We start from the raw sequence: 14,984 nt of genomic DNA on the forward strand, positions 1-14,984 counted from the left end.
TGATGTTTGAAGTTTTGAAAATAACACAGATATTTATCATACATGAAAATGATGAATGCCATTTCACTTATTGTTATGCCAAACGGCCATTTTACCAATCGACTATTATGCCAAAAGACTATGCCAAACGAAATTATGCCATACCCGATATCGGGTGCCTTATTTTTTCAATGTCATCATTTTCCCCGGGTAACGAGGGAAAAAGCTGAGAAGCCGAATGCGACTCAATTCGTTTCTCGATGTCATTCAATTTGAGTCCCGATGCCTGTGGCTCTGGGATGTCGTGAACATCTCCCACATTTGTTTTGCTGCAGTGCATATAATCAGAAGGAAAAGCTGAAATATAATTACCTATACAAAAATATTAAGGGCAGTTGTCCTTTGACTCCAAATTTACTTTTCTTTGTCACTTCAATGTCTATCATTAATCTTTTAGTTAAGTCATGTATAGTTATGCTGCATATCTATGAGGATATCATATCCGATTTCCATACAATTTTTCTTCGTATACACTGAAAAAACCGACATGGTAATTTTGACCGTATCGAGGGTGAACTTAAAACACTTTTACTACTTGATTTTGGTAGACCATGATTCCTGCTTGAACGTACAATGGGAGGGGTTGAATTTACCATGCTGCATAATGTTGACATTTCATGGTATTTTTGAATGGGATTCCATAGTTTAATTTACCATGCGCATGGTAAAAAGCAAGCAGTAACGTAGTACGTTTAACCATCGTGTAATAGTTTCAGTTACTATGCATTTGGTTCCGTTAATGGTACTTTCATCTCTTTTGTTTAGATTTAAAAAAATCCTTATGATACATTCAATAACTTTATTGGCTTTCAACAAATAAATAACATGTATAAACACAATAAACATAATAATTATCTTTCGAAAACGCCATTGGCGTACGGCGAAGCTTTTTGGAAACGTGCGGCTAAGTGGATTTCGAGGCATGCATCGGCGGAACTGAAGACAGATCCGGCAACGGGCGAGGCGCTGGGGTTTCCTGGAAACTGAGGCCGCTGGCGCTGCGATGCTGTTGAGCTGTTACGATTGAGATTGTCCTGACGGAGACTTTTCCACAAGGTTCACTCCCTTCATTCAGTCCCGGGCATCAGGAATAGTACTGAAACTGTTACAGCTGTTCCGTGTGCTGCCTGGTAGCCGATTTGTTGAATGTGGAGGTTTCTGCGTCGTTCGTTTTCGGAGGTACTTCCTTGATTCTTCTATGGTTTGAGAAACGGAGCGACCGGCGAAGTGGGAGTCCTGCATCTTCGGTTCAATTGCAAACGGTGCTTTGGCATTCCGTATACACCGCGGTGGAGGCGGTTTTAGAGGAGGCTCCACCGTAACCAAAAACATCATGCAATAAGTGTCGGAACTTCTGGCTGCCATTTGGGTGATGAGAGTTGCGTGTTTTTAGATTCGTTGTCTACCGGTAAACAATCTTTAACCTCCCACGGTGACGGTGGAACCTTGGGTGGAACAGGCTTCCGGAAATACTGGCTTCTGTTAGTGGCAGTAGGTACCGAGGTTCTGTGATTTTTAATGAATAGTGTATATAATCAATATTATTTGATTGAATCAACTATGAGCCAACTCACTGTGAACGCTTACCACTAAGTTTTCTGTTCACTCAATGCACGATTCCACAATTTTGCTTTAATTATCTATCACAAATTCTTTTTGTTTTTATGAAACCGACGTGGCAAACATTTTATTCTGTGGAAATGGCCGATAACGAGAAAAACTTACGGAGCTTAGGTGTGACTAAGCATAAGAATTGTATTGGAAAACATGAACATACACAGCAAAAAATATTTAAATTTAAACTGCGTGTAAAGTATGGAAAATGTAAATTTACATTACTTGAAAAAGCAATATGATGGAAAGTTAAAATCAATGCACATAATAAGAGCATTAAAAACGATACATTTTTATATATTTATACATACGATATTACATCATCGTGTGTTTTCAACGTATCTCTCAAAAGCGCATTGAAATACATTGGTTTTTCTATCATTTAAACTTTAAATTTCCATCGACGTGTAAAATCACACTGACAACTTTTAAACCTGATACGTTTTGAAAAGTAGTATGGCCGACACCAAATTGCTTCACTGCTGAGGTTTTTGTGATTTTGACCTATTTTGACCATTGCTCTGAGGAAAACGCGAGTATGTTTGATCGAAATCCATCGGAAGTAAGAGGTATGTACAGACAATGCATTTGTTGTTGAGTGAAAGTGATTTTTCATCCAAAAATTACATATTTTCAGATATGCGCATATCACAACAAAACTGCTGGTTATTGCTCGTTGCAATCAGCCCGCGGCGCTCACCATCCAGACGGACGACGAGATTTAACCATTACTGGAACCTCAGCTGCTACAGCGAATTGAATGTACATGTATTGCATAAAAATACGGAAACAAGTGAAATAAAACATGCATTTCATCCCAATATTGACAGGATTTACCAATGTTTATTAAACCATGTTATCTTCTACCAGCCGGGGAAGCGGGATCTGTGGGAACGAACGGGAAAAGGAACATACCACGAGAGCCGCGTGCTTTGCTTTGTGTAAAATTCAATGGCGTTTAAATTTACACGATTTGTCTCCCATATCCACTCGTGTAAATTTAAAACGCGATCGAATTTTGAGTTTATTTTGATGCTCCAAATATGTGCATCAAAATACACTTAAATTTACACTTTTATTTTAACTGTGTAGTTCTCACAATCACGAATAGCGTAATCAAGATAACCACGTTTGATGGTATTGATTACTATGCGCTTGATCGTCAAATTATGGTAATTGTAAGGAAAACATAGTTGAACATGGTTGAATTATTAATTTTACTATGTTTTTTTTCTCAGTGTAGGCTCTAAGTTTGAAATGACTGTTGATGAAATGTTAATGCTAATGTAGATAACAAAATGAGATATCAATTTGTTATCAATGAGAACTCATTCTGATTTCAATTAGATATTCCAGTACATTATTTTGTTATCATTTTTGTTATGTTAACACTTAAGTCATACAAAATGAAAACTCACTTTGTTATCAAAATTCGTGATATCTAAATAATTCAATTTGTTTTCAATTAGTTCTCATTCCCTGCTCGGGAACCAATAGTGGACCGGTGCACCCCTTTATTAGTTGTTGAACACTAATACAACACACTGATAGTGCACGTTTTCAGCAGTAAACTATACAGTAATGATGATTGCTTTACCATTTCGAAATGAACGGTGCAATGATATCCCTGCCTGATGCACACAAGAAATATACAAAAGATTCATCCGACTTAACCTTTTGCACATGATGAATTGAACTAAAATTCATGCCAATTGGGTTTTTAAATTTAGAATAATGTATTGATTTTTTGATTTTATACGAAAAAGCACCTATTTCTGAGCCACTATGATTTTTTTCAGATTTTTACTACTTTATTCTAAGACCTAAAATCAATTATGTACAAAGAGATTTTTTTAAATCACCTTTTGACAGCTGGGCATCTGTTTTACAGCTCCGCCTAGTACAAAATGCGACAAGGGGTGATCCGACAAATCGTTATCATACAAACTACAAACTGATTTTTAAATAGGTTCCCGGGTGCAAAATTTCATGAACATTTGGATTTCGGCTCAGTTTGACATACACATTCAGAATATGGAATTATCTCTACAGCATTAAAGAAGCCAATTGGCAATTTGAAGTTTGTATGGGAGCGATTTGTCGAATCACCCCTTGTCGCAGTTTGTACTGGGCGGAGCCTGTCAAACAGTTGCCCAGCTGTCAAAAGGTGATTTCAAAAAAATTCTTTGAAATTGATTTTAGGTACCAAAATAAGGTTCTAAAAATCTGAAAAAAATCATAGTGGCTCAGAAAAAGGTGCTCTTTCGTATAAAATCGAAAAATCAATATATTTTTCTTAATTTAAAAACCCAAAAAACCCAAAAATTTGGTAAGATATAGTCTATTTTACGAAACGACAACAGTGTTGATATTGATATTAACACTCACGGGCTTGGGCGCGACCTCCTGTCAAAATTTCATTCATGAAATGAGCGATCAGCTGATCAGAAACGTCTCGTAAAATGGCTCAATGACAGAGTTAACCGACCTAACTCGCGCGGTCGGCTACCACCGTCAGCACTGTGCTGATGCTGTGGAAAACAAGCGATCTTTTTTCAACGTGTTGTACAAAATACAACAGCGCGACTGGGTTCTTTAGGGGTATCCGGTTTATTTCATAATCGGATTCCCACTCAACAAATAGCCGAAATCCAAAATTTCATAATTTTCGGAGTCCGGGAACTATTTTTAAAATGTATTTAAAGTTTGTATGGGGATTTTTTTTGTTCGGGTCGAACTGTCACTTTATCGATTGAACTGTCATTCTATCCACAAAAATGAAAACTGTTTTGTTGATTTAACCATCAAAACAAAGGTATTGGAATCCAATAAAATCACGTTATACTCAGGAAAATGAGCTCTTTCGAATAGGCTACATAAAATAGCAATATTTTATTCACTAAACAACCCAATTGGATGATTAAAGCAGTAAGTGCACAAAATGTTGGACCTTCTGCCCAAATAGTCCCACACACTGCATTTAACCCTCCAGGACGCGCGCCGATGTAAAAAGTACAACACCACGAAAAACCTCGCTTGTCGTATACAGCTCGAGCGCGGTGCAGTTTTAGGATCAAACAGGTACGCGTTATGAAAGGTTATTTTTTTTAACTTAATTACATAGGAGGAGCCCCCCGTTCCGCCGTCGAGAATATTCTGCCCATATTCGCATAGTCGATGTAGCCACCACTGGAAATGCCACCGTACAAAAGTTAATATTTAACGCGTGTGCATATTTGTGACCAGTGTTATTCAATTGATCACAAGATCCAACACTTTGTTAGATGTCAACGTGGTAAACATCTTGAAATTTATATTTATTCATTGTTAAAATTCCAAAAGCATGTTGAAAAGTACAGTGGCGCTTACATCGACTATGCGAATATGGGCAGTATTTGAATGAAATAATCTGTCAGTTTCCTGGATTACAGCTACAAAAAGTGAGCCGCAATGATTTTAGGATGTTTCATGTAATTTTTCCATATTTAAAACGTGTACGTCAGTTTATGCGACCATTCAGTCGTTTTGATGAATGATTACACGGATAAGTTGACGTAACAACCAGATTGCTATGACCGTTATGTTAGCTATTACGGTACCCGTTTTCTGAACACGTGTTAGATTTTTTTCCGGAATGTCCGTCTTCTTCTTCTTCTATATGGCTCTACGTTCCCACTGAGACTTGGCCTGCCTCGCTTCAACTTAGTGTTCTTTGAGCACTTCTACAGTTATCATTTGAAGGGCTTCCTTTGGCTGCGCCATTGCATGCATTTGTATATTGTGAAGCAGGTACAATGATACACCATGCCCAGGGAGTCGAAAAAAAATTCCCGACCGGAACGGGAATCGAACCCGGGTCTTCGGCTGAATGTCCGTATTCGTGCGTTAAGGTGAATATATAACGAAGCCACACCTAAGATTTTCAAGAGCACAAATCTGAAGAACCGAATGTCGGTTTGCGCTGAAAAGTTGATCGATTGGTCACCACCAGCGGGTAACCAATCGATCAACTTTTCTGAGGAAACCGACATTCGGTTCTTCAGATTTGTTCTCTTGAAAATTTTAGGTGTGGCTTCGTCATATATTCACCTTAAGTACATTTTTTGTTGATAAGCAGCAGTCCCGACTCGAAAGAAGATGTACTAACCGTGGATTCAGAAAAAAAAGCTAACACGTCACATTCTGAAAATGTGAACTATCTGATAGTGCGGTCGAGCGTACCATAAAGCGTGAGCGTCGTAGTAAGATTCACAGGTCGGATTTAAATCAGACCGGACCAACTGTTTTTCAATGATTATGGAAAAATGTCCTGCAAGAAATTGGGATATCAAAGCATGTGCATTATTTCTTGAAGTACTATGATTCCTTGGCTTATCTTTACCTGTCCAAAAAATCGCCTAGTCCAATTGGACTTTACGCTGACCAGTTTTCTTATTTCGTTTAATGTGTGCAAAATACCGGAATTAACATTAATCCCCAGGCTCTGCGATGGATCCTAACGGCTTCTTCCAATGCACCTTGCAATTAAGGCAGTCTATGTTGAAAAGGTTATTTTATGCCTTATCCAAAATATGGTGTTGTACGTAACTATTTATTAAGAAATACCTTAGTAATATTTACATTTTTTTGAGATTTACTTGATAAACTGAAACATTAAGTGTCACCCGCGGGCCTTATTTATTTTTTCTCATATTCGACAAATTACGAAATGTTACGAAACTAATTTCATTTTAATAACCTTGTACTATTCCTCTACACTAAGTTTTTACAATTAAATTAGTAAACATCAAAAGCTCATACACCCAACGCCTAATCAGATAGATATGGATTTAATTTATCTAAGTTTTGGAGGATGTTTACGACTGGGAAGAAATGTTGAACTGTTGTAGCATTCTCAGTCTAACAGGATTAAAACGGCTATGCCAAACTCCTGACCGTTTCACTTTTGTTAGACTGAAAAGCCACAACAGTTCAGTAGTATTGTTTCAATGATGGTTTTGAAACAAAACGTAAAACTTGTAATAGTTTTGCTGTGGAATGATTTTACCCGTGGCTAACCATGAGTTGACTATTTCATTAACCAATCAGGTGCCACAAAAACTCACGTTTCGGGTTTCAATGAGTTTGCTTCAAGCACTTAGTAAGTAGCTGAAAGGGGGTTTGAGGAGTTTACGTCGTAATTCAGAGGATGCGATAGAGATCTACCACAACCATCCATACAAAAAATATAACTGTTCATACATGAGGTGTTTGAATTCTATACTTAGGAGATTTGACAAACACCCATTTTAGAGTAATTTAAAGTAAGCACGTTAACTGCGAACAATACTCGCCGCTAACCAGGATCACGGCATATGGCGGCGTTGCATGAACTACTAAATAAATCGATACAGTATGAACCCAATTTTGTCAGCCCCACAAACTTTTTGCTCTCATTAACTTACGGTCAAACTTCAACTAATTCATTCATGTTCATCACTAAACTACTGCTTGAAAATCTACTTAGATATTTAAGGAGAACAAAAAATGTGTCCCCGGAACAGGCTGACAAAATCGGTAAACTGATGTATAATGAAGCGAATAAAACACGGCAGGCTGCGGTGGGCTGGGTACGTAGCTCGTATGCCAGAGAAATGACAAACTTATACCATATTAGCAGATAACCAGGAAGGAGCCGTTGGCTTCGTGGTAGGGCGCGCACGTTGGCCTTTTAGGTCTTCCTCAACTGCATTTTGCGGCCCTAAGGGGCTCCAAAATCTCAGGGCGACTGGAAGCGATTGATCCAGGACTAAGACCAGTGGAAACGATTACTTCAATCAGCCTAGACTCACCATTACGAGTTTTAGGCTTTCAAGTATCAATTTGTTAAATTATTCGCATGTTGTTGTCAAAGCATCATAAATGTTTCAGTATCTACAATCCATAATAAATATTAAACATAATTGATATAATTGGCTTCTTTAGCGGTGTTGAGATAATTCCATATTCTGAATCTGAATGTCAAACTGAGCCGAAATCCAAATTTTCATGAATTTTAGTGCCCGGGAACCTATTTTAAAATAAGTTTGAAGTTTGTATGGGTGCGATTTGTCGAATCACCCCTCGATGCATTTTGTACTGGGCGGAGCTGTCAAACAGTTGCCCAGCTGTCAAAAGGTGATTTCAAAAAATATCTTTGAAATTGATTTTAGATACCAAAATAAAGTTCTAAAAATCTGAAAAAAAATCATAGTGACTCAGAAAAAGGTGCTCTTTCGTATAAAATAAAAATATCAGTACATTTTTCAAAATTTAAAAACCCAATTCACTATAAAAGTTGTTGATATTGAAAATGATTTTCAGGCATCTGAAATCAAATAATTAGATATCTCAAATATAAATTATGTTTATGTCAATAAATTATCCCAATAAATTGTGTTCAATCACGTTTTATAAGGAGATTTTAATTTTCTTGTACACAGACGTCAGTATTGCGACCACATGGTGGTTACGTCAAAACGTTCTTTTCAATATACTCACATGTTTTAGAACAAACACATTTTTTTAATAATTGGAGCATATGCTATACATGGTGTAGGATATGTTAAGCTAAAAAAGTAGATTTTGACCTATGTGGCGTTTACGTCACCTATGCGAATATGGGCAGTATAAACGAAATCCTATGAGCCATTATACGAAGCGACAACAATGTTGATAATGATATTAGTTTTCACGGGTTATTGGACGCTACCTCCTGTCAAAATTCATTCATAAAATCGGCTCGTAAAATGGACTATTGTTTTTGGGAGCGTATGTTATCTATACAGTCAGGCCTTTTTTACGCGGTTTTCATTTACGCGGCCGCGTAAAACTGAAAACTCCAAATAAATCATCGTCTTATTTTGCATGATTCGTCGAGAAATGGTGAGACTTTTTTTACGCGTTTTTTTTAAATTTTGAACTGAGTTTTTTTTTACGCGGTACGTATCCCCCGTGTAAAAAAAACCTGACTGTAGATGTATGCGTGATTTTCAGCCACTTGTCATCCGAATACTACCCCACAGTAAAAAAGCGAGCCAACATCTCTGACCCCCATTGTGCGTTGAACCCCATTTTGACAGCAAAAGTTTGTAAACAGTACACTTTTCTAGACCAACACTTGAAAAGCGCGTAATATTTTCCACAACAAAAAAGAAAATTTTCGAAAATACTAGGAGAAACATGAAAAAATCTAATTCTCTTAGCTGAAATATGTTACAATAAATAAAAACGTGTTCAAATTAGGCCGCAATTGGGGATGCAAAGAACTTTTTTGTTAAAGAAAAAATATCATTCGTAAACTACGCCTAAACCAAATGTTTGACCTGAAACAGATGATGACTTCAAAAACATGGCCGCATCGCAGCCGGTTGGTGATTTTGGCATTTGAAGTGCCACGCGGGTGGTTGGTTGTTTGTTTCAAACATGGATTGCATTCACTTCAAATGTGACGTTCGATTTGCTTCAAACAAATATTTTGAGTTTAACATAGTTTTTTTCTGCAGAATGGCAACTTCCGGGATGCTGGGTTCGCCGTAGAGTGCAGTGAGCTCGTGATTCATTTTTCCCGCCACACACCGTTCTCCTGCACACCGCCGACGATCGTCCTTAGCACGCGTCGCTCGAAAACTCCGAGTGCTTGCAAGTCCTCGTCGAGCATGGTCCATGTCTCGTGTCCGTAGAGAACCACCGGTCTTACTAGCGTTTTTTTACATAGTGCAGCTTCTTCTGGAGCCCGTAGTAGCCCCGACTCCCGCTGATAATGTGGAAGGTCATCGACAGCCATCGATGATGGCTGACCTCGCACTTCGATAAGGCGTCGTTCGTCGAAAGACAGCTTATGGAGACTAACACCGACGATCTGTTCAGTGAAGACCTAGTGCGTGCGATGCCGCGATGCCTAGACGTGCGCTACCCAGAAATGGACGGAAACCGGTATACTCGTGGTGTCCTGAAATCGCAGAGCTCAGAGCGTCCTGCCTAAGAGCGAGGAGGAGGATGCAAAGAGCTCGTACCGATGTGGGTAGAGCGGAAAGAGGTGAGGTCTATAGGGCGGCTAAATTGGCACTGAACAAAGAGATTAAAGAAATTAAAACGAGCGTGTTTCGAAAATCTCTGCCAGGCAGCCAACGGCCGAAGAATACGTTCAATAGCGTCAGTTGGGCAGCCATTGAATGAATTCAACACCTAGGAGTCCCGGATAGCTTACGCCGGATACTGGAGAGCTATTTCCAGAATAGGGTGCTACTCTATGACACGGACGAGGGCGAAAAGAGGTACAACATCACCGCGGGAGTACCACAAGTGTCAATCTTGGGCCCGCTACTATGGAACGCGGCATACGATGGCGTTTTGAGGCTCACACTTCCACCGGGCGTAAAGCTGGTCGGCTTTGCCGATGGCAATACCCTCACGGTATACGGCGAGTCGATAGAGAAAGTAGAACTGACAGCTGCACATGCAACTGGCATGATCGAAGACTGGATGAGGTCTCGTCAGCTGGCACTCGCACACCACAAAACGGAAGTGGTGGTGGTGAACAACCACAAGTCTGAACACAGGCGGGTGCGCGATCAACTCCAAGCGCTCATTGAAGCAACTCGGAGTCATGATCGATGATAAGCTGAACTTTGGCAGCCGCGTGGAATATGCTTGCAAGAGGGCAAGCATGGCGATTATGGCACTATCGAAGATAATGTCAAATGGCTCGGCAATAGTCTCGAGTAAGCGTAGACTTCTCGCGATAGTAGCGGTCTCCATACTACGGTATGGCGCTGTTGCATAGTCGTGCGCGCTAGTGGTTAAGCGAAACGTAGAGCGGCTCGAAAGTACGCACAGGTTGAAGGGTCATTAGCGCATACCGTACGGTGTCAAAGGACGCAGTATGCCTGCTGGCGGGAATGATGCCCATATCACTTGTGGTGTCAGAGGACGAGGAGTGCTTCGCGAGACGCGGCACAAGAGGCGCGAGACGGATTGCCTGAATATCGTCGATGTTGAAATGGCAGAGGGATTGGTCATCCTCCAACAAGGGTAGATGGACACACAGGCTCATACCGAGCGTGTCCAAGTGGACGAACAGGCCCCAAGGCGAGGTGAATTTTCACTTGACACAATTTCTGTCAGGCCATGGGTGCTTTAGGTGGTATCTGCTAACGAGCCTGGATAAAACAAAGAGGAGAAACGTCAAAATTGGAACAGTCGATTTGCTGTCATCCCCATAGTTCCAATCGAGCAGGAGACCTGTCAAAACGACAAGGATTCGCCACTTTGGTATGCTCGAGACACTTTAGTACATATCTGCATTGATTCGGACATGCAGGCTCTCTTACGTGTCCGGAGTGTACAGACTGCGACGAGACCGCGGAGCAAGTGCTCTTTGAATACCCACGCTTCGTGGAGCAAAGGTCGAGTATGCAGGAGGTATGCGGTAGAGACATCACTCCTGACAACATTATTGAAAGGATGTGTACGGGGGAGGACAAGTGGGATACCGTTTCTTCCACGGTATCTCGAATCGTCCTTGAACTACAGAGAAAATGGCAAACCGAACAACAGCTTTTTGAGTTGGCTCCCCCTCCCCATCCAGGAGCTTGAGCCTAACGGGTAGTCTAAGTACTAGCCAGGGCCCGAGCCTCCGGGGAAGAGCAAACAACTTCAGGCGGTAGCAGGTGGAATGCTTACCATTAGAGTGTACTCATTGTACTAAGTCATCCCCCTTCTCGAAGTCGTCCCTAACGGTCGTACCGCGAAGGTAAGGAAGAGAGAGAAAGAGGTTTTAGTGTCGTAGAAGCAGTTTTCCTTTTAACCCTTCAGCGCGCGCGCTGTTGTAAAAAGTTCAATACTACCAAAAAAAACTCACTTTTTGTATACAGCACCAGCGCGGTGCAGTTTTGGTTACTTGATGGCGCGCGTCCTGGAAGGTTAATATAAAAAAGGGCGGTGTTGAGGAGTAGGCAATAGGCATGAGATTCCGTCACCTTGTCACCGTTCCTGGCGAGATTCGAATGAACTGGATAGTTCACCCGAAACCCTTACGCAGTTTTGCACACCGTCTATCGTTGCTTCAATCAGTCTAGCCAGCTTTCCAGGAAAGCCGTTTTCGTCCATGATTCTCCATTTCTCTGCGCGGTCGATACTGTCGTATGCCGCCTTGAAGTCGATGAACAGGTGACGCGTTGGGACCTGGTATTCACGGCATTTCTGGAGGATTTGCCGTACGGTGAAGATCTGGTCCGTTTTCGACAGGCCGTCGATGAAGCCGACTTGATAACTTCCCACGAATTCACTAGTTTTAGGTGACAGACGACGGAAGATGATCTGGGATAGCACTTTGGGGCTGTCCATAAATTACGTAAGGGATTTTTTACGATTTTTCGACACCCCCACCCCCCTTGTAAGATTTTTTGTATGAGAGCCCAAAAATTTTTGTATGGCTCGTAAGATTTTTCAAACCACCCCCCCCCCCTCCCCCTATAAACCCTAACGTAATTAATGGACAGCCCCTTTGTAGGCAGCATTCAAAATAGTGATCGCCCGGAAGTTCTCACATTCCAAATGGTCGCCTTTCTTATGAATGGGGCAGATTACCCCTTCCTTCCACTCCTCCGGTTCCGGTAGCTGTTCGGTTTCCCAGATCCTGACTATCAGCCGATGCAGACAGGTGGCCAACTTTTTAGGGCCCATTTTGATGAGTTCAGCTGCGATACCATCCTTACCAGCTGCTTTGTTGGTTTTGAGCTGGTGAATGGCGAATATGTATCGCCTACAAGGTGATATCCCAGATCATCTTCCGTCGTCTTTCACTCAAAGTTAACGAATTTCTGGGAAGTTATCAAACCATCTTCGTTGACGGCCGGTCGTCAATGGACCAGATCTTTACAATACGGCAAAATTTCCAGGAATGCTGTGAACACCAAGTCCCAACGCATCACCTGTCCATCGACTTCAAGGTGGTATATGTCAGTAAGGACTATGGAAGAGCTATGGAAAATAATGGACGAAAACAGCTTTCCGGCGATACTGGCCAGACTTATCAAGGCAACGATGGACGGTGCGCAATACTGTGTAAGGGTATCTGGTGAACTATCCAATTCATTCGAATCTCACTGGGGACTGCGACAAGCTGATGGACTCTCATGCCTCCTGTTCAACAGTTCTCTAGATGGTGTTGTGCAATGAGCCGGTGCAAGATTTTCAAGAAATCCAGTCAATTTGTGTGCTTTGCGGACGACGTGGATATTATCGCTAGAATATTTGGAACGATGACAGAGCTGTACACCCGCCTAAAACGCTAACGCGCAAAGGTCGGACTGATGGTGGATGCGTCAAAAACAAAGTGCATGCTAGTAGACGGAGCCAAACACGATAAGATTCGTCTAGGAAGTAACATTACGATAGACGGAGATATCTTCGAGGTAGTGTAGGAATTCGTCTGACCTTGGATCAGACTGATTACTGACAGCTGACAACAATGTGAATTGTGAAATGCGAAGGCGCATCATAAGTGGAAATCGGACTCACTTCCCAAGTATACAAAAGCTCCGCTTACCATGACAAAATGCACTATCAAGTTCTGCAAAGTTCATATAAAGTTCCGAATGGAACTTTCTGGCTGCTTAAGATGAGCCGATAAGCCTTGCTGGAATTTCTGTCAAAAGTTCCGGCAAAGCTCATTGCTAGCCTCTTAAGCAGCTTTAAAGCTGCTTAAGACGCTACTTGGAACTTTGTCCGAACTTTTAAATTTATAGAAGTTCAGTTCAGTAGCATTGTGTTTCAAGGAAGAAATAAATGTCACTTTTTTGCGAGAAACAACTGTTAAACAATACACGAATAAATAAATACAAATTTAAATTTATCAAATCAATAAATATTAGGCCGAAATATGCCGCCCACCGGATTCAAACCAAGAGTCGCTGTGTGAGAACCCTACGCTCTACCACAATACTACAGTTACGGTTGAGTGAGGGGCGGGTGAAGTCTGTCTTGAATCGATTATCTGTCGGCAGCTAGTTATGCACACTTGTACAGTAGTGAAGTTAGCTTGACTTTGTCAAGTGTCTTCAGCAGCGCAGCGGTAAGTCAGCAGACTATCACGCAGGAAAATCCAGTTCAAATCTACATAGGAGCGACGTATGTGGAAAACAATTATCATAAGCAATTTCAGACATATGAATCACTTATCATAAACAAGTTGTGATTCTGAAAAATATATTTTTGTTTCTGCATGAATTTTGTTAAAGTTCTGTAAGAAGCTGCTTGAAAGGCTATCCAGCTATCTTATGTACACTTTCAAGTTCCAAAATTACTTAAAAATGAAAATGCTTAGAAGGCTAAAGAGCAACCTTGAAGAAGCTGCTTAGCTTATAAAGTACCCCCTTATCTGAACTTTTGGTTACTTGGGTACGGTCTCCAGAAGAAGCTGCGATAAGAAAAATAATCAAATGTATCAAGTATAAAAAGGTGGCCCTCTACTGACACGAGTCATGAACGATACGTTTAAATATCCAACGCTTGTCAGCCGTAGGGGTTGCTGCACAGTACCATCAGAAGCTGGTCTAAAGCATAGGACAGACCAACGGATACAGAGATATCAACAGTTTATGGGAGTTTATCTATGAAGCAGTGACAACAACAGCGCAAGAGGTGATAGGTACCGTTCAGCGATGAACGAAAAGAAGAAAATCGAATGCTAGTGACCGGTACCCGGTTCAACAGGGAGCGGTACAGGGTGACAAGAGCAGCAGAGAAACGAACCCACCGCAGTTGAAACGGCAGCATGAAGAGATTGCTGAAGCGCAGCAAAGTATGAACAGAAACGATATGCGGAGGTTTTATGCGCTTTATGCGTTTATGCGCGGCACAAGACTGCGTCAGTGCAATGACCGGGAATGAAATATGCTGGTGGCAACCATGTGGAAGGAGCATTTCGAAGATTTGTTGAATGGTAGCAGTGAAGATGCACCCAGGAACAGGATTATAATAATGGATATCAAGCAGTGGCATGTTGGTGGATGAGGTTAAGAAGGCCCTCTAGGAGCTGAAAACAGCAAGGCTGCTGGGAAGGACGAGATCCCGATCAAACTTCTTAAGCACAGAAGCGAGCAGTTACATCATCAATCCGCCAGATTATAGTAAAGATTTGGGAGGATGAAGAATTGCCTACCAGCTGGTTGGATGGCCTCATATGCCCAGTCTACAATATAGGGCACAGACTAGAGTTCGCGAATTACAGAGGGATAACCCGTCTAAATTCGGCGTATAATATATTAGCATCTAGCTCGATAATGAATAGTGTATCCACCGATTTATGA

Source organism: Aedes albopictus, chromosome 3, assembly GCF_035046485.1.
Source record: "Aedes albopictus strain Foshan chromosome 3, AalbF5, whole genome shotgun sequence".
Classification (NCBI taxonomy): domain Eukaryota; kingdom Metazoa; phylum Arthropoda; class Insecta; order Diptera; family Culicidae; genus Aedes; species Aedes albopictus.